General features: G+C 44.0%; 1 protein-coding gene across 1 annotated transcript in view; it reads left to right on the top strand.

Annotated features, from left to right (window-relative positions):
- The first annotated feature begins 257 nt into the window (after positions 1-257).
- Positions 258-19,208, top strand: part of LOC102276301 (placenta associated 8) — a 34,964-nt gene continuing 16,013 nt past the window's right edge. Inside the window, exon 1 of the mRNA XM_005904332.3 lies at positions 258-415. The gene's annotated coding sequence lies outside the window, so the exon portion shown is untranslated. The remainder of the gene's footprint in view (positions 416-19,208) is intronic.

The following is a 19,208-nucleotide window of genomic DNA, read 5'->3' as shown; positions in this document are numbered from 1 at the left end:
TCCCAATAGCTTGTTTTCTCTTAACACTACCGAAGCTCCCCAGTTTAAAAATGGCAATAAATACACACTAAATCTTATTTATTGAGTTAAAGGGTAAAATTTAAAAATTGCTAAGTTCTGCCAGGCAGGTAAAATCAATCAAATTATATAATGAATCAAATCTGTTTTCACCTTAAAAAGGTGATAAAAGGTAGGAGAAGGAACACTTTTTTTTTTTTTTTAGTTTCGGTTTCTAGGAAAAAGAAACATACTCTGAAAATTCTTCTGCCTGGATTTCATTGGCCAATAAAAACCGCTGAAAATGTACTTTGACTAAAACAAACTGCAATTGAATACACTTCTTTCCTGCGTCTTTCACTTCTAGTGAGATTCTCTAAGCCACAAGACACAGCTGCCCAGAACCTATTTCTTAACCGTAAGTACTTTGAAATGAAGCATTTCTTTAAAACTTATCTCAGCACTTAAAAAAGAAAGTTCTCTTTAAAAGTATTTGATTCCCTTGTTTCTATTTCTCACATATAGAGAAATGCTTTTATTTGAGTTTCAGCAGAAGGACCAATGGTTTCTTGTCTAATTGTTTTAACTGTGGTAAATTGAGTCATATTCAACATGTGCCAAGGATGTGTGAGATGCCACATTTTTCATAAGGTAGTCTTGAATCATCAACTACTGCTTTCGGCAGGAAACATATATTAGGCATTGTGTCTATAACTGGGTCATGAATTTCACTGTTTATTTCACACATAGGTATGTTTGCTTGTGTGGTCTAGTGCCTTTGTATTTTGTAAATATTTTGCTTGGTTTTTGAAACTTGGGTTTTGAAACTATTCTGCTTGAAAACAGAAGATGAAATTTTGCAGATTTAGCTAAATCATGAGAATAATGAACGAATGAGAATAAATCCTGAGAATCCTTGAATGTGAATTTTTGGTAAGAAAGTAAGGAAAACAGACTAGAATTCTTCAAACTTAAATTCTAGTGCTTTATTTATATGTGTAAAGAAAGAGACCATTTCTCACTATACATTTGTGAGCTTTCAAGATGAGAAGTTATGAGATGAAAATGCTTCCATCAAAATTAAAAAAAAATTTAACATGGATAAACACCAGAAAGAAGAGGAAAATTGAAGTGATATATTGTTTAATATCAATGCAATTAATATAGTATATTAATACTATTAGACAGATAAGGGGCTATCCTTTTCAAGATAAGGGGCTGTTCTTAGAAAGACGATGTGTTCCAAGACTGGAAAGACAGGTATAAGATTAATTGTGACTATTAATGAGTGAAATGAGGGTATTTAAATGGTGAACCAAATCCTGCAAGGTTTCTGGCCATTGAGGTCATCCCATGAAAGGAGTCTTCTGAAGAAAAGAGTCCCAGTCTCTCTTCCAAGCCTCTCCACCAAGATCCTCATTTCAATTCCTCCTGCCTCCATGCTACCTTTTTTCCTGAGTGGCCCCCGTCAACTCTTTCATCACTCACTCTGCTCTGTGGGATCAAAGTTGCCGAGAAATGCAACAACTGTGTAGTGACTCAGTGATGGGCAGAGTTGCCGACCATGGAGAGGGAACTACAGACTCTCTTGAACCCCCGATAAATCAAACACAGACGCTTCACACATTGGGCACCCAGTAGTGTTCCCTATGGTGGGTTTGATCTGCAGGCATTCTTGGTTTTTGTTTTCAGCTCTGCTGGGTCTTCACTGCAGCACACGGGCTCTTCCTTGTGGTGTGGAGCATGGACTTGTGTGTGGAGCGCATGGGCTCAGTAGCTGCAGAGCACGTGCTTCTTTAGTTGTGGCCCACACACTTATTTTGCCCCACGGCACGTGGGATCTTAGTTTCTTGACCAGGGATCAAACATGGGTTACTTGCATTGGAAGGCAGATTCTTAACTATCAGACCACCAGGAAACCCTATATTGGCAGTTATTCTTTTTATTTTTTTTAATTTTTACTTATTTATGGCTGGGCTGGGTCTTTGTTGCTGCACAGGTTTTCTCTAGTTGTGGCAAGCAGGGGCTACCCTCTAGTCATGGTACACGAGCTTCTCATTCCAGTGGCTTCTCTTGAGGAGCTCTAGGGTGTGCGGGCTTCCATGGTTGCCACATGGGCTTAGCTGCCCCTTGGCATGTTGAATCTTCCTGGACCACGGATCAAACCCAGGTCCCCTACATTGACAGGTGGATCCTTAACCACTGGACCACCAGGGAAGTCCTACAGTTATTCTTAACAGAAGAGAAATAAAAACGCCCAGAGATGTGGGTTACAAAGTGTCTGCAGTAAAATAACTGATGCTCCATTCTCCTGAGATGCACGGGCACGCAGCCCAGGGGTGAGTGGGGCTAGTTCAGCCTGTGCTCCTTGACCAGCTGGAGGCCCTGGCATGACTGCATCTGCCTGGAGAAGAGGAAGGCATTTTTTTTTTTTTGGATTCTCACCAAGGTGGGTCTATGCAGAAGGGCTATGTTACTCTACATGACAGCACCCTATGGCAGATGGGGCAGCAGGCCTGGGGGTTCTCAGTCAGATTCTTGGACCCCAGCCCAACCCACCTAAATCACAACCTCCGGAAACAGTGCTCAGGAATCTACATCATAAACAACCTCTCCAAACGGAGGATACAGGCTTATAGACAAGATCCCAGAAATACTTAGAAATATTGCCAAGCACTAAAGTGATTTCGGGGAAGTTGTCTTTTGTTATCTTGCCCTCAACTCCTGCTGTTGATCTTTAACCTTGAGGGGTTACAGTTAAACACTGTCAGGGACTTAATGGCTGAAGCAACGAGATTTGCAGTTGTTTGGATGTTTTGTGTTTGTTTTTCTTTTATATTTTATTGCAACCTAAAGGATCCCTAGCGGAGAAGGCAATGGCAAGCCACTCCAGTACTTACTCTTGTCTGGCAAATCCCATGGATGGAGGAGCCTGGTAGGCTGCAGTCCATGGGGTCACTAAGGGTGGGACACGACTGAGCGACTTCACTTTCACTTTTCACTTTCATGCACTGGAGAAGGAAATGGCAAACCACTCCAGTGTTCTTGCCTGGAGAATCCCAGGGACGGGGGAGCCTGGTGGGCTGCCGTCTATGGGGTCGCACAGAGTCAGACACGACTGAAGCAACTTAGCAGCAGCAGCAGCAGCAAAGGATCCTTAGAGTTGTGAAATGCTATTTAAGCCTCAGAGAAGCAAGTGTGTTTGTTTCCTCTCCCACTTGATGACTATCAGAGAGTTGAGTAAGTACTTGAGTAAGAACTCTCATGTGAGAAGATGCAAGATCTTTTTCAGAATAAGCTACACTGGTCAAAAAAGAAGTCTGGGATGCTGGTTCTTACTGCTGTTTGCTGGGGCCAGGCTGGATGGAACAAGCTTCCCCACTGCTATAGGAAACCTTCCCAAGAAATGAAATTTGAAACCTCCTGGGGCCCCCACTCTCTGCTTGGTTCTCTGTGCTGAAGTCCACAGGTGCACCTGGGGCCCCACCATTTTTCACATTCAAAAGAGGAAGTCAAAAGAAGTGAAAGAAACAGAAACCAACCAGAGCTTTGACTTTGGGACTAAAAACTGTTTAGGCTCCTACACTGAGGATGTAAACTTTCCAACAAACTAAATGGCAGTCAGCACACAGCTGCTGGCTACAAAATATTCAGATTACCATTGGTGGACTTCAAAAGCACTCAGAGGAGGCTCCAGTCTCTGTTTTCAGGGTTAACAGCAGCCGATCTGAATACACAAACACATGTAGTATATACTGAGTGAAGACAGTCAAGGAAAGGAAAGGATGACTAGATAATTGCAGGCAAGTTTTTATTCTGAAATCTTAAGAAAATTATAATTAAATATTCATATAATTATATTAAAAATCACAGCATAAGTTTTCCCCATGGCTCAGTGGTAAAGAATCCACCTGCAAAGAAGGAGATGCAGGTTCAATCCCTGGGTTGGGATGATCCCTTGGAGGAGAAAATGGTAACCCACTCCAGTATTTTTACCTGGAAAATTCCATAGACAGAGGAGCCTGGTGGGCTACAGTCCACAAGGTCACAAAGATTCAGAAGCAACTGAGCATGAGACAGTCAAACAAACAAACAAACAAACAAACATGTTTTTCCTGAGAGAGATCATGAGAAGCATATCAATTCATTCATTCATTCCTGAATTTAATGAAATTCATGAATGCCAACTGTTTCCAGGCATTGGCTAGGGCCTAAGGACAAAAACATTCAGACAGCTATAGGATAATCGGTACAAACCTATACATTATTTTTTGGTCACTGCATTTTCTTTTTGTTTCCAAAATGGGTATTTCTTGCTTTGATTATAAAAGGAATAACTGCTAATTGTAAAGTAAAGCTTTTTTAAGACAATGTACAAAATTACAAAGGTAGTTAAAAATATCTATCAACCAGTAACCTAGTGACAACCCCATTTTCCGCTTGGTTCTCTGTGCTGAAGAGAGAAAATGTGCAACATTTTGTATAGCCTTTCCTGGTTGTTTTGTTCTGATATTTGAAGATGAAAAGGAAAGGTAAAAGAAAGTTCAAACATACTTTAAAAAAAAAAAAAAAAAAGCATTTCCTGCATTTCTTTCCCAGGCCCCAGAAACGGGAAGCCGTCACTCAAAAGGACGGTTTGTACTGTGGTTTGGAATGTGGGCTGCCTGGCAGTCTAAGGAGTTCAGGAGAGAACTGCCACTTCTTGAGTGGTTTCCAGGATGAGCGTTAGGCTGTGTCTGATGCACTCCAGCTGTAGCCAGGACAACACTCTGAGACTAGTGCCAGGTGTGCTAATGGGCACCTACTGTGAGCCAGGCCCTCCACTGAGCTTTGGAGATACCTCAGCAGACAAAGCTCACAAATATTCCCTGCCCTGGTAGAGCTTACATGCAGGATTAGGAGCTTCCTTTTCCTAAAATCAAGACAATTATTGTCCAAAAAAAGGTGCGCAACAGAAATGGCATGACTGCAGTTTGTTGGAGAAGGCAATGGCACCCAACTCCAGTACTCCACTCCAGTACTCTTGCCTGGAAAATCCATGGACAGAGGAGCCTGGTGGGCTGCAGTCCATGGGGTCGCTAAGGGTGGGACACGAATGAGCGACTTCACTTTCACTTTTCACTTTCATGCATTGGAGAAGGCAATGGCAACCTACTCCAGTGTTCTCGCCTGGAGAATCCCAGGGACCAGGGAGCCTGGTCGGCTGCCGTCTATGGGGTCGCCCAGAGTCGGACACGACTGAAGCGACTTAGCAGCAACAGTAGCAGTATCAGCAGCAGTTTGTTTACTTTCTTTGTCCTGAATCCACAGGAGTTTGTTTTGAAAGCTGTGGTTGCTTCTTGTCATTTAAAAAAAACAACGGACATGTGTGCAGGTAGTAGAATCTGAGGCCAGCCTGTGTGTGTGCTGTGCTAAGTCGCTTCAGTCATGTATGACTCTTTGCCACCCCATGGGCCATAGCCTGCCTGGCTTTTCTGTCCATGGGATTCTCCAGGCAAGAATACTGCAGTGGGTTGCCATGCCCTCCTCCAGGGGATCTTCCTTACCTAGGGATCAAATCTGGGTCTCCTGTATTGGCAGGCAGGTTCTTTACCAATTGGGAAAGCCTGCTTAAGGGGTGCTAAAGTCAGCAGGGCCAGGAATAGGTTGCTGGTGATATTTCTGTCTCTCTTATTTCTTGATCAGAAGTGAGCTGATCAGTCCATTCATCTGATGAAAACTTTTAAAAATGTATTATAAATGCCTGGTGAGGCTGGGGACTCCTGCAGACAGAGCGAGGGGGCCACGAGGGAGAGGGGCCCCAATCTCTGTCTCCGGGACAGGGACCAGCCCGGGTCCTGGCCTCGATACCCTCCCCACAGCCCCGATGGCACAGCCGCCTGGAGCCAGCCTGGCCCTGATCGCCTCTGACCCTGCCCTCCGGTTCCCCCGTTGGCTGCCCCCGGCGCAAAAAGGTCATGGTCGGGCCCCAGCAGAGGAGAAAGGCGGATGCACAACCCACATCCTGGAAAGCCGAATGTGGGTGCCTTGTGAACACGGCACGCCACTGGCACTCTCCATCCTGAGAGGCGAGCAGTCACCCAGAGGAGAACTCCACCTGGCCCTCCGCCCCGCCTTGCCTCCCCGCGGAGACCACACCTCCCGCGGGCACTGGAAAGGCAGGCGATCGAGTTCTCAGCCCTAAAGGGCAAAGCCGGGACTGTTGCTGGGCAGTGATGATTTGATAACTTGGTTCAGCCTAACGCGGACCTACCCCTCGGCACACACTCTGTCCTGCCCTTGTCACGGCCCCCCTTGATCCTCCTCCCCGCAAGAGAGCCAGAGCCCAGGCAGAGAGGCAAGTTCACTTCGTTCACTCGCCTGATGAACCTGCCCTTGAAGACAGACACCTCCTCCCTACACAAAGAGACCCACAAATAACACACGCCCCGCCCCCCCAACCCCTTCCTGCTTTTTGTTCACTTGCTAGAAACTTCTTTCGCAAGAAGTTTCCTGAGAGATCCACAGTGGTTAGAATCTCTCTTTTATTGTAAAAAAGCAGTAAAGAGTCATTATGGCACATTGAAAAAAATCAAAAACCAAAATAAAAAGCCACCTTAATGTATATAAAAATACAAACCTAATAAATTTTAAATAAACTTCACCTCTTCTGAATGCATTTTATAGTGCTTTATACAAAAAAAAAGAAATTCTTTAGGATGGTTCCTAAGAATTATAAGGGGGAAAAGCAACCAGAGTTCAGAAATATTACAGCTATATTTAAACCATATACTACTAGGATTTGGGAATATGTATTTTTTTTACAGCTTTTGTGATATATTGCTTTTGTATTTTTCGCTCTAAGTCCCATGGGGGCTTTCCTTTTTCCATATTCTCTTTCATATTCTGTTTTTTATTTTTGGAAATAATTTTAGACTTATGAAAAGTATTGCAAAGTAACACATAGAAAGACAAGCAATAACAAATGTTGGCCACGATGACAGAAACTGCAAACAAAACCCAACCATTCTGGAAAATAGTTTGAAGTAGTTGGAAACGCTAAATGTGGCTTTGATGGTATAGTGGTGAGCATAGCTACTTTCCAAAATGCTAAACATAAGTTAGCATTTTGACCCAGCAATTCTACTTCCAGATATGCCCAAGAGAAATGAAAATACATGTCCCCACGAAAACCTGTGTGGTAGGCAGATGGTAATAGGAGCATTATTCATAGTAACAAAAAAGTAGAAACAACCTCCATATCCATTCACTGATGAATGGATAAACACAAAATGGTCTATCCACATAATGGAATATTATTCAACAGTTTAAAAAAAATGCTAATACATGTTGTGGCAAGACTGAACCTTGAAAACATTATGCTAACTAAAGGCATCAGTCACAAAAGATCATATATCCTCTGATTCCATTTATATGAAATGACTAGAATAAGCAAAGCAATAGAGACAAAAAGCACAGTAGATGTTGTTTGGAGGTGGAGGAGGCAAGAGGAAAGAGAAGTAACTGATGTGTGGGGTTTCTTTAGAGGATGTGTGCTAACATATTTCACAATTAGATTATGGCGGTGGTTGTGCAACTATAAATAGGCTAAACTCACTGAACTATATCCATTTTGAGTGAGTGAATTCTATAGTATGCAAAACGATCAGTCCAGTGGCTAAGACTCTGCATTTCCACTGTGGTGGGGATGAGGGGGACAGGGTGTGCAAGTTCAATCCCTGGTGGGGGAACTAGGATCCCACATGCTCCACAGGGCAGCCAAAAAAAATACCACTGGCTACTCTATTATATGTAAAATGAATGTAAAAGATATCTCAATAAAATATTTTTAAAATAACACACAGAGTCCCCATACAGCCCTCACCTGGCTTTCCCAGTTAATATTTTACAAACCATAGTATAAATATCAAAACCAGGAAATTGATGTTGGCAAACTACTATCAACTAATTAACCTATGGATCTATCTTATCCAAGTGTTATCAGTTGTCCCACTCACATCCTGAGAAAGAGAAAGCAACTCCTGCCACTTGGAACTTGACCACTTGAGCTAGACTTTGGTGAGCTGTGAGCTGGCCGGGCACTCACACCAGGATGTTGGGTTTCTGGAGGGGTGGTTTGGAGATATAATTGACATATAACATTATATTAGTTTCACGTGTACAACATAATGATTTGACATGTGTACATGCTGTGAAATGATGATCACAGTAAATCATTAACATCCATCACCACACAGTTAACAAGTTTTTTTCTTGAGATGAGAACTTTTAAGACTTATTCTCTTAGAAACTTTGAAATATGCAATACATGTTAGTAATGATAGTCACCATGCTGTACATCACCTCCCTGCTGCTGCTGCTGCTGCTAAGTCACTTCAGTCGTGTCCGACTCTGTGCGACCCCATAGACGGCAGCCCACCAGGCTCCCCCGTCCCTGGGATTCTCCAGGCAAGAACACTGGAGTGGGTTGCCATTTCCTTCTCCAATGCATGAAAGTGAAAAGTGAAAGTGAAGTCGCTCAGTCATGTCCGACTCCTAGCAACCCCATGGACTGCAGCCCACCAGGCTCCTCCGTCCATGGATTTTCCAGGCAAGAGTACTGGAGTGGGGTGCCATTGCCTTTCTCCGATATCACCTCCCAAGACTTACTTTTTTTACAACTGCAAATTTATACCGCTAGATAGTATAGCTTGTTGTTACTCCACCCATTTCACCCACACCCCACCCCTTACCCCTGACAACCCCCAACCTGCTCTCCATATACGTAGTTTGGTTTGCTTATTTTAGATCCCAGGTATAAGCAAGATCATACTGTGTGTGTCTTGCTCTGTCTGACTTATTTCACTTAGTGTAATGATAGCTCAGTTGGTAAAAAATCCGCCTGCAATGCGGGAGACCTGGGTTTGATCCCTGGGTTGGGAAGATCCCCTGGAGAAGGGAAAGGCTGCCCACTCCAGTATTCTGGCCTGGAGAATTCCATGGATTGTATACCATAGGGTCGCGAAGGGTTGGACACGACCGAGCGACTTTCACTTAATGCCTTTAAGGTCCATCCATATTGTCCTTCACGCTGGGTCCTGATGCTCTCCTCTAGCACATGAACAATTTCACAGAGCATCAACATCAGCTAAGACCATGAGGGATCAAATAAAAATACTAGCACTCCATAATCAGATTTGAACACAGATGAACTTTAAACATTATCCGAGCCATAAAATACCAACACTTCCCTTTCTTGAATAATATGAGTGATCGCTGTTTCTTTATCTGTTGCATGGTGAGACATGCTCTAGTCACCCCTACTCCATAGATAAGATTTATTAATATACCCAGTCATAACATTGTCTCCACTTTCTGGAACACATCAGTATGTCCCATTACTGACAATTACTAACTTTGGTCACTTGACTAAGATAGTGTCTGCCAGCTTATCCATTGGAGAGTTGCTATTTTTCCCTTTGTAATTAGTCAGCAGCCTGTGGGGTGATACTTTGAGACCATGTAAATGTGTTGTTTCTCATCATACTTCCGAAGTCTAGAATTAGTATCTATCCTTGAGCCTTGCCTATAACAGTTATTACTGTTGCTGCGCTTAGTTTCTCAGTCGTGTCTGACTCTGTGACCCCATGGACTGTAGCTTGCCAGGCTCCTCCATCCATGGGAATTCTCCAGGCCAGAACGCTGGAGTGGGTTGTCAGGCCCTCCACTAGGGGGTTTTCCCAAACCAGGGATCAAACCCAGGTCTCCCACATTACAGGTGGATCTGAGCCATCAGGGAAGCCCAAGAATACTGGAGTGGGTATCCTATCCCTTCTCCAGGGGAACTTCCAGGCCCAGGAATCGAATGGGGTTCTCCTGCATTGCAGGCAGACTCTTTACCACCTGAGCTTCCAGGGAAGCCCCAGTTATTACTGTAGCATTTGCCAAATGATAATCTTATATTTCCATCACTCCATCTTTATTAATTAATAGGAAATCTACCAAAAGAAAGCACTATCCCTTCTCCCTCATTTTAAAATTTATTCTTTTATTTTTATCAGTACTTGCATGTGTGCTAAGTTGCTTCAGTCATGTTCGACTCTTTGCAACCCTATGGACTGTAGCCCTCCAGGCTTCTCTGTTCATGGGATTTTCCAGGCAAAAATACTGGAGTGATTTACCATTTCCTCCTTCAGGGAACCTTCCCAACCCAGGGATTGAATCAGCCATCTCTTATTGTTAGGCAGGTTTTTATTTTTACCACTAGCAACACCTCAGTATAATATACTATACTATACTATACTATACTATAACTTTGTATAATATAACTTTGCCTATAAGTTATAATCCAATATTGACATTGTTTGGTTACTCATACTGTCCCAGATTTAGCTATTGGAAGAGCCATCAGTTTGGCTCTGAGGCCCTGTCTCTAGTCCAATTTTGAACTTTTTCACCTTGTGATTCCACAAGATGTTCCAGGCTTATCTTGTACTTTACCTGCCCCAGTCCTGGAATCAGCCATTTCTCCAATGAACTCAGGCTCTTTTTTTTTTTTTAATTGGAAAATGGCATTGATAAACCAAGATTTGGGCACAAAATACATTCATTGACAGTGGGCTGTTTTTGCCTCTAGGTCCTCTCAACAGAGAGGGCTAGGAAATATTTATGTATTCATACATATGCACAAACTTCCCTGGTGGCTCAGCAGTAAAGAATTCACCTGCCAATGCAGGCGATGTGGGGGTTTTGATCCTTGGGTAGAAAAGATCCCCTGGAGGAGGAAATGATAACCCACTCCAGTACTCTTGCCTGGAGAATCCCATGGACAGAGGAGCCTGGTGGACTATAATCCACGGGGTCGTGAAAAGCTGAACACGACTTAGCAACTAAACAACGAATAACAACATACACACACATTTCTGTGTGTGTGTGCGTGTGTGTGCGTGTGTGTGTGTGTGTGTGTGCGTGTGTGTGTAAAGCTGTTGTTTGTTGCCTTGGTGGCTTCCTAAGTGCTTGTCTTGAACTTTGACAGAGTTACTGCCCATTTCTAAGTTCTAAGCGACTGTGCTAAGTCGCTTCAGTCGTGTCCAACTCTGTGTGACCCCATGGACTGTAGCCCCGCCAGGCTTTTCTGTTCTTGGGATTCTCCAGGCAAGAATACTGGAGTGGGTTTCCATGCCCTCCTCCAGAGGCTCTTCCCGACCCAGGGATTGCACCCACGTCTCTTATGTCTCCTGCGTTGGCAGGCATGTTCTTTATCACTGAGTCACCTGGGAAGCCTTCTTACTGTATAACTATAATCATTTAATTAAAGTTTAGAAAAATATATGTTTGTATACTGCACTCACCAATGGAAAGGGAAAGACCTAGAGCTCTTTCTAATGGTAGAAATGTCTAACAGGTATGAACATTTAGAAGAACATTTAAAGCTTCTTCTGTCTAAAAAATAAAATAAAAATAAACTCATTTTATCCTCATCCAAAAACACTGAGTATTCTTCACATGAGGCTGTTGCTAGGACTCAAAGGACAATTTATAATGATAGATCTGGCTAATTTATAATTAGCTCCACTGGATCATAGGAAAAGTAAGAAAGTTCCAGAAAAACATCTACTTCTGCTTTATTGATTACGCCAAAGCCTTTGACTGTGTGGATTACAACAATCTTAAAGAGATGGAAATACCAGACCACCTTACCTGCCTCCTGAAAAATCTGTATACAGGTCAAGAAGCAAGAGTTAGAACCGGACATGGAACAGTGGACTGGTTCCAAACTGGGAAAGGAATATGTCAGGGCTGTATACTGTCACTCTGCTTATTTAACTTATATGCAGAGTATATCACGCTAAATGCTGGGCTGGATAAAGCACAAGCTGGAATCAAGATTGCAGGGAGAAATATCAATAACCTCAGATATGCAGATGACACCACCTTTATGGCAGAAAGTGAAGAAGAACTAAAGAGCCTCTTGATGAAAGTGAAAGAGGAGAGTGAAAAACCTGGCTTAAAACTCAACATTCAAAAAACTAAGATCATGGCATCTGGTCCCATCACCTCGTGGCAAATAGATGGGGAAACAAGAAAAACAGAGACAGACTTTCTCTTCCTGGGCTTCAAAATCACTGCAGATGATGACTGCAGCCATGAAATTAAAAGATGCCTACTCCTTGGAAGAAAAGCTATGACCAACATAGACAGTATATTAAAAAGCAGAGACATTACTTTGCAGACAGAGGTCCATCTAGTCAAAGCTGTGGCTTTTCCAGTAGTAATGTATGGATGTGAGAGTTGGACCATAAGGAAAGCTGAGCACCAAAGAACTGATGCTTCTGAACTGTATTGGAGAAGACTCTTGAGAGTCCCTTGGACTACAAGGAGATCAAGCCAGTCAATCCTAAAGGAAATCAATCCGAATATTCATTGGAAAGACTGATGCTGAAGCTGAAACTCCAATACTTTGGCCACCTGATGCGAAGAGGGGACTCATTGGAAAAGACCCTGATGCTGGGAAGGATTGAAGGCAGGAGGAGAAGGGGACAACAGAGGATGAGATGGTTGGAGGGCATCACCAACTCGAAGGACATGAGTTTGAGCAAGCTCCGGGAGTTGGTGATGGACAGAGAAGCTTGGCATGCTACAGTCTATGGGGTCACAAAGAGTCGGACACAACTGAACAACTGAGCTGAACTGACGATGAAGCCTGGGTAGATTTAGGCATGTTTGAATCATTGCTGATACACTGTCCCTGTGTGGATAAATATCCAAGGTGTTGCCCTGTGTCATGTACTGCTCTCCTTTTTTTGTTTATGGGCACTACCCAACTATCCAGCTCACCCACACATGACTGAGCAGTGAAATCTAGAAAAGAAACCAGTGAACTCAAGAAATAGAAAAAGTAATATAGAACAACTGAGGTAATTGGCTTGTTTTTGAAACTGCCCTATGAGGAAAGCAATACAAGAAAGCAAATAGTATAATCATATTGCCTGAGTATCAGGAAGCACTGTATTTTCAATTTTAGTGTTTTTCTTTTGTCCTGATTCTGAAGTGGAAATGTATTACATCTCAGTGTCTAGCACGCTGTGAGTGAATTAAGCATATAATAAGTACTTAATTCAAGAAGACAATGAAAAGTACCTTCTATGAGCCTAACACTGGGTGTGATGATAAAGGAATAAATGGGAAGAGAGGGTTCCAGCTCTCAAGGAGATCACAACAAACCAAGGACAATGCCACAATGCAGTCAGTGCTCTGAAGGAGCAGGCTTTTTAGCTGAGAGCAAAGGGAGGAACAGGGCCTGTGGAGTGAGCCAGAGAAGGGTTTGAATTTCACAATTTACTTAAAGTCTCAGAGCCTCCATTTCCTCATCAACTCAGTAAAGGTAATAGTTCGTACTTAGCCGGGGCTGTTATAACATGAAGTGGACAGTGTGAGTCTAGTATAGTGCCTGATATAGGGTGGCATCTCAGTAAATATTAACTGATACTTTTGCCAAGAATTATTTGTGGAAATGATCAAAAGAAATTTCCTTGCTGCATTTTTGTACATTTTAGCCACTCCCTTTATACAAGTCTGATTTTTTTAAATTGCTCATTAAATTCATCCTTGGACTTTATCTTAATTTTATCTTAATTTTAGTTGTTCATTAAATTTAATTGTTCATTAAATTCATCCTCGGACTTTATCTTATTTAATACTCTCAATGAGCACATAAGGTGGATAGGTCAGAAACCGCTTTCACTTCACAGATGAGTAGAAGGAAATTTAAATGACTAGTTAAATGACTAGGCCTATCAATGACTAGTCCAAGATTACAGTTTAGAAAAACAGAATTTGAACAAAGATATTCTCACTCCCAGATATTCCCTGGTAGCTCAGCTGGTAAAGAATCTTTCTGCATTGCAGGAGACCCCAGTTTGATTTCTGGGTTGGGAAGATCCCCTGGAGAAGGGAAAGGCTACCCACTCCAGTATTCTGGCCTGGAGAATTCCATGGACAGAAGAGCCTAGCAGGCTACAGTCCATGGGGTCGCAAAGAGCCAGACATGACTGAGTGACTAAGCACAGCACAGCACATTCTCATTCCAAATCAAATCAGGGACTTTCCTGGCAGTCCAATGGTTAGGACTTTACCTTCCAATGCAGGGGGTGCAAGAGAGATCACTGGTTGGGGAGCTAAGATCCCATATGCCTGGTGACCAAAACCCAAAACATGAAACAGAAACAATACTGTGACAAATTCGATAAAGACTTTTAAAAATGGTTCACATTAAAAAAATGTTTTTTTTATTCAAATCAATGTTTAATTACCCCCACACTGCCTCTTAGGATGGAGAGAAATTAGGACAAAATGTACTTTATAATAAGCTTTGCTTGGGCACTCTATCTTTGCTTGCCCCCTAACAAGGCTTCAGGTAAATTTCAACTGAAGGATCAACTTGGATGCAGGAAGATTGGAGAGGATTACTGTTATATCCCTGGAGAAGGGATAGGCTACCCACTCCAGCATTCTTGGATTTCCCTGGTGGCTCAGATGTTAAAGAATCTGCCTGCAATGTGGGAGACCTGGGTTTGAGCCCTGGGTTGGGAAGATCCCCAGGAGAAGGGATAGGGAAACTCCTGGGGTCCAGCCCCAGTTGGATCCAGGGATTCCCTCAGGAGGACGGCGTTGGCGATTAGAATAGCAAAGCAGGGATTTATTAGATGCTCAATAATAACTGGTTTACGCGGGAAATCAATAAAGTTCGTGACACCAAACTTGCTCTGACCACAGAGGCTGCAGGCACCCTCTCAAATAGCGGAAGGTGCCCCACCTTAGGCACCTTCTCGATTGGGTCTTAGAAGCCCAGGCAAATAAGTGGTCCCAGAGGACCCCCGCGCTCCAATTATTTTGGCGTGAAGGAAGAACAGAAGAGAAAAGGAGGAAAAGGAAACAAGAAAGAACGACACGGGGAGACCAAGCTTCGGTGAGCAAGGCCCGAAACTTTATTTTCAACAGGGGCTTTTATACCCTAAGTTGCACATAGAGGATAATAGGGGGTGTGAAATCATGCAAAGTCAGCAGTCTTTGATCCTTATCGAAACCAGGGTTTCTTTTCTGCAAACTTATCTTATACAAATGGTTTAGGTGATTTACATCATCTTCTGGCCAGAAGGCCTGTTAACATTTTATGACTCCGACAAAGGTTTGTCAACCATAAGACTTATTTTCTCTAAGAGTAATTATTTTAAAGTTTGGCGCCATCCTCCGAAGGTGTTAGATAAAATTGCATTCCTATAGGGCAAAGGTGCAATGGGTTTACAACGAAGGAAAGAATTTATTACCTTAAGGGTCTAAAGTTGTTAACACCAAGGCCACTGCTTATTTTTTCTACATACCAACTATATTAATTAATACACTTCCAAAGATACAATACAGGGTATGTGGAAACTTGGCAGCAAGCATTGGCTCAACAATGAAATCTTCTACTAGTTCTATTCTGACAATTTCTAATTCCCCCAGAGGCTCTATACTATTTGAATATCTTAACCTTCCCGTGCCTCTCACGGTTGGGAGACTGTAAACAATCGTATGCGTAGCTGTAGGAGTCCGGGTAAACCTGTCAGGCAAGTTAGAGAGCCATCTGGGGGGTTTGGATTTAAACACTCCTATTATGCCCAAGAGGCTAATTAGCCAGAGTTCTAAGTTGATTTCCTTCAGAGAAAAGGCGATGGGGATAGCCCCCCTCCGTGACTGTCGGAGGAGTTGGTGAAAGTCATGAAGCAGTAAAACAGACAGACTCTGGTTTTGGGGTAGACGCTCAGGCAGGCCCAGAGGGGCACCCCGCGAGTTCTGGCTCGCCTTGCCCACCAGAACTCTCCCACATAACCTTGTTATGGGTGGGGACTCCCGTGCTGGCTCCCGGCAGGAACCCACTCCAGTGTTCTTGCCTAGAGAATCCCATGGACAGAGGAGCCTAGTATGCTACTGTCCATGGGGTCACAAAAAGTCAGACACAACTGAGTGACTAACACTTTGACTTTTGACTGTGATATTGTGATTTATACATATTTTACTTTCATTCCTGTTCAGGGTACAGAGCTCCTAAAATCTATGGAATTTATTAAGTGATAAAAGTGGTAAAGGTGTCTTGTTATTCATAACAAGCTCCTCTCAACTATAGAGTTTATGCTAATGAAGCGACTTTTGGAAAACCGTTGAGGATGGGGGCTGGTTGCCAGGGGAAGCAACCTGTGATTGTTGTTGTTCAGCTGCTCAGTCGTGTCCAACTCTTTGCAGCCCCGTGGACTGCAGCACACCAGACTTCCCTGTCATTCACTGTCTCCTGTCTCCTGGAGTTTGCTCAAACTCATGTTCATTGAGTTGGCGATGCCATCCAACCATATCATCCTCTGCCACCCCCTTCTCCTCCTGCCTTCAATCTTACCCAGCATCAGGGTCTTTTCCAATGAGTTGGCTCTTCACATCAAGTGGCCAAAGTATTGGAGTTTCAGCTTCAGCATCAGTTCTTCTAATGAATATTCGGGGTTGATTTCCTTTAGGATTTACTAGGGGTGGAATGTTCAGCCCCACCTCCCAGACTGTGAGGCAGGGAGGGGAGAAGGGTTTGGAGACTGAGTTCAATCACCAATGGCCAATGATTTCATCAATCACGCCTATGCAATGAAGCCTCCATAAAACCCCAAAAGGACAGAGTTCAGAGAGTTTTGGGGTTTGTGTGCTGGGAGAGTGACGCACCCCAAACTCCACAGACTCTGAAGCTCCCCTTAGATATCTTTTCATCTGATTGTCCATCTGTATCCTTTAATACCCTTTGTAATATATCAATAGAAAGTGAAAGTGAAGTAGCTCAGTCATGTCCGACTCTTTGTAACCCCGTGGACTGTAGCCTACCAGGCTCCTCACTCCATGGGATTCTCCAGGCAAGAATACTGGAGTGGGTTGCCACTTCCTTCTCCAGGGGATCTTCCTGACCCTGGGATCGAACCCTGGTCTCCCGCATTGCAGGCAGACGCTTTAACCTCTGAGGCACCAGGCAAGCCCATATAAACTGTTTTCCTGAGTTCTGTGGGCCACTTTTGCAAATTAATGGAAATGAAGAGGGGAGCATGGGAACCTCTGATCTACCTGGTCAGAAGCACAGGTGAGGACTTCCCTGGTGGCTCACTGGATTGAAAGTCTGCCTGCCAATGCAGGGGCACATGTGTTTGACCCCTGGTCTTGGAAGATTCCACATGCTGTGGGATGTGCTACAACTACTGAGCCCAGGCGCTGTAGCCCTTGAGCAGCAACTACTGAGCCAATGTGCTGCAAAACTACTGAAGCCTGTGTGCCTAGAGCCTGTGCTCCTCAAAAAGGGAAGCCATCGCAATAAGAAGCCGTGCACCCCAATGAAGAGTAACCTCCGCTTGTTGCAACCTGAGAAAGCCCACGTGCAGTGATGAAGACCCTGTACAACCAAAACATTTAAAAATGAATAAATGAAAGAAATGCTTTAAAAAGAAGTACAGGTAACCACGTGCATGTACAATGGATATCTGAAGTAGGAGAGGGAGGACAGTCCTGTGGGACTGAGCCTGTAATACATGGAATCTGACACTGTTTACAGGTGGCAGTGCCAGAATGGAGCTGAATTGCCCTGTACAGGCAGGCTCCCCAAGATGACTGTACTCTTGCTTCTCTGTTCACCCTCTGCTTGACCAGTCCCTGTGTCACCTACATTTTACTCAGATGACCGACCTTCCGAATCAGTAGATGCCTGCGTCCTTGCCACCAACCCCAGCTAGTAATTGTTTTAGGTGTTAGATCAGAACATCTCCACCCTGAGAACTTATCAAAGGGGCAGTGAATGGCTGTGCTCTTCTGCTGCTTTCCCTGACAACCAGTGAGCCACCCTGATCTCAATCCCACCTACAACTGGTAACCTCCCCTCCCCCCAGGAGTGAAGACTGGTGGGCTGTCGCTCCAGGACCTTGCTTCAGACGGTCTTCCCTGGTGACATATTAGAGAAGAATCCTCCTGCCAATGTAGGGAACACGGGTTTGATCCCTGGTCCGGGAAGATTCCACATGTGGTGGAGCAGCTGGAACCATGCCCCACAGCTTCTGAGCCTGTGCTCTGAAGCCCTCTAGAGCCCGTGAGCCACAACTACTGAAGCCCATGCCCTCTGGAACCTGTTGTTGAGTTGCTAAGTCGTGTCCAACTCAGTGACCCCATGGGCTACAACACTCCAGGCTCCTCTGTCCATGGAATTTTTTCAGGCAAGAATACTGGAGTGGGTTGCCATTTCCTTCTCCAGGGGATCTTCCCAACTCAGGGATCGAGCCCAGGTCTCTGGCATCTGCTGCCTTGGCAGGCAGATTCTTTACCACTAGCGCCACTTGGGAAGCTATCTGTCTCCCAGAGTTTGCTCAAATTCGTGTCCACTGAGTCTGTGATGCTATCTAACCATCTCATCCTCTGCTGCCTCTCCTAGAACCTATACAAGAGAAAGCCCATGCAGCAAAGAAGATCCAGTGCAACTAAAAGTAATAAATAAATTTTTTAAAATGTGAGATCCCTCTATCCATGAAATTGAGGCAGGATGTAGATGGAACCCCCCTGCCCCCAGGTTAAATCTCAGGGTAAAATTCATTCTCTGTGGACAGAAACCCCATGACAAAAGTTAAGGGAGGAGGCTAGGCCCTGCCCAGAACACATATTTCTCATTCTTGAAGTCAGAAGACCTCCTGTAGACTGAAACTCCAAGACAACAATAGCAGGACAATTAAGGGAGGACTCTGGGCCCTGCCCAGACCACGTATTTCTTGTTATCAAAATCAGGAGACTTCCCCAACCACACATGCACAGAAAGGTCCCCTGGTGGTCAAAGGCTAATGATGCCAAGGGATGCTCTACCCTTTTGCCTTTTCGGTAGAATCCATCTCGGCTAAGAGATGCACGCACACACATGGAAGGATCCTGTGGTATACCAAATATAGACCGTGAACAAGGCAAACCAAAATGATTGGCCAAGGAAACCCAGAAGACATGCCACATAAAACTGTTCAGACTGCCACGAGGGCAAAACTCAGTGACTCTCTCTCTGAGTCCCCGCCATGAGTCTACCCACACGTACTGTGCTCTAACCCTCCTAATAAACACTTCATTTGCTTCACTACTTTCTGTCTTTGAGGGAATTCTTTTTTGCAAAGCCAGGAAGCCAGGGTCTTGTCACTGACCACAGGTTT

This window comes from Bos mutus, chromosome 6 (assembly GCF_027580195.1).
Source record: "Bos mutus isolate GX-2022 chromosome 6, NWIPB_WYAK_1.1, whole genome shotgun sequence".
Taxonomy (NCBI): Eukaryota; Metazoa; Chordata; class Mammalia; order Artiodactyla; family Bovidae; genus Bos; species Bos mutus.
This window is presented reverse-complemented; position numbering and strand designations above follow the sequence as displayed.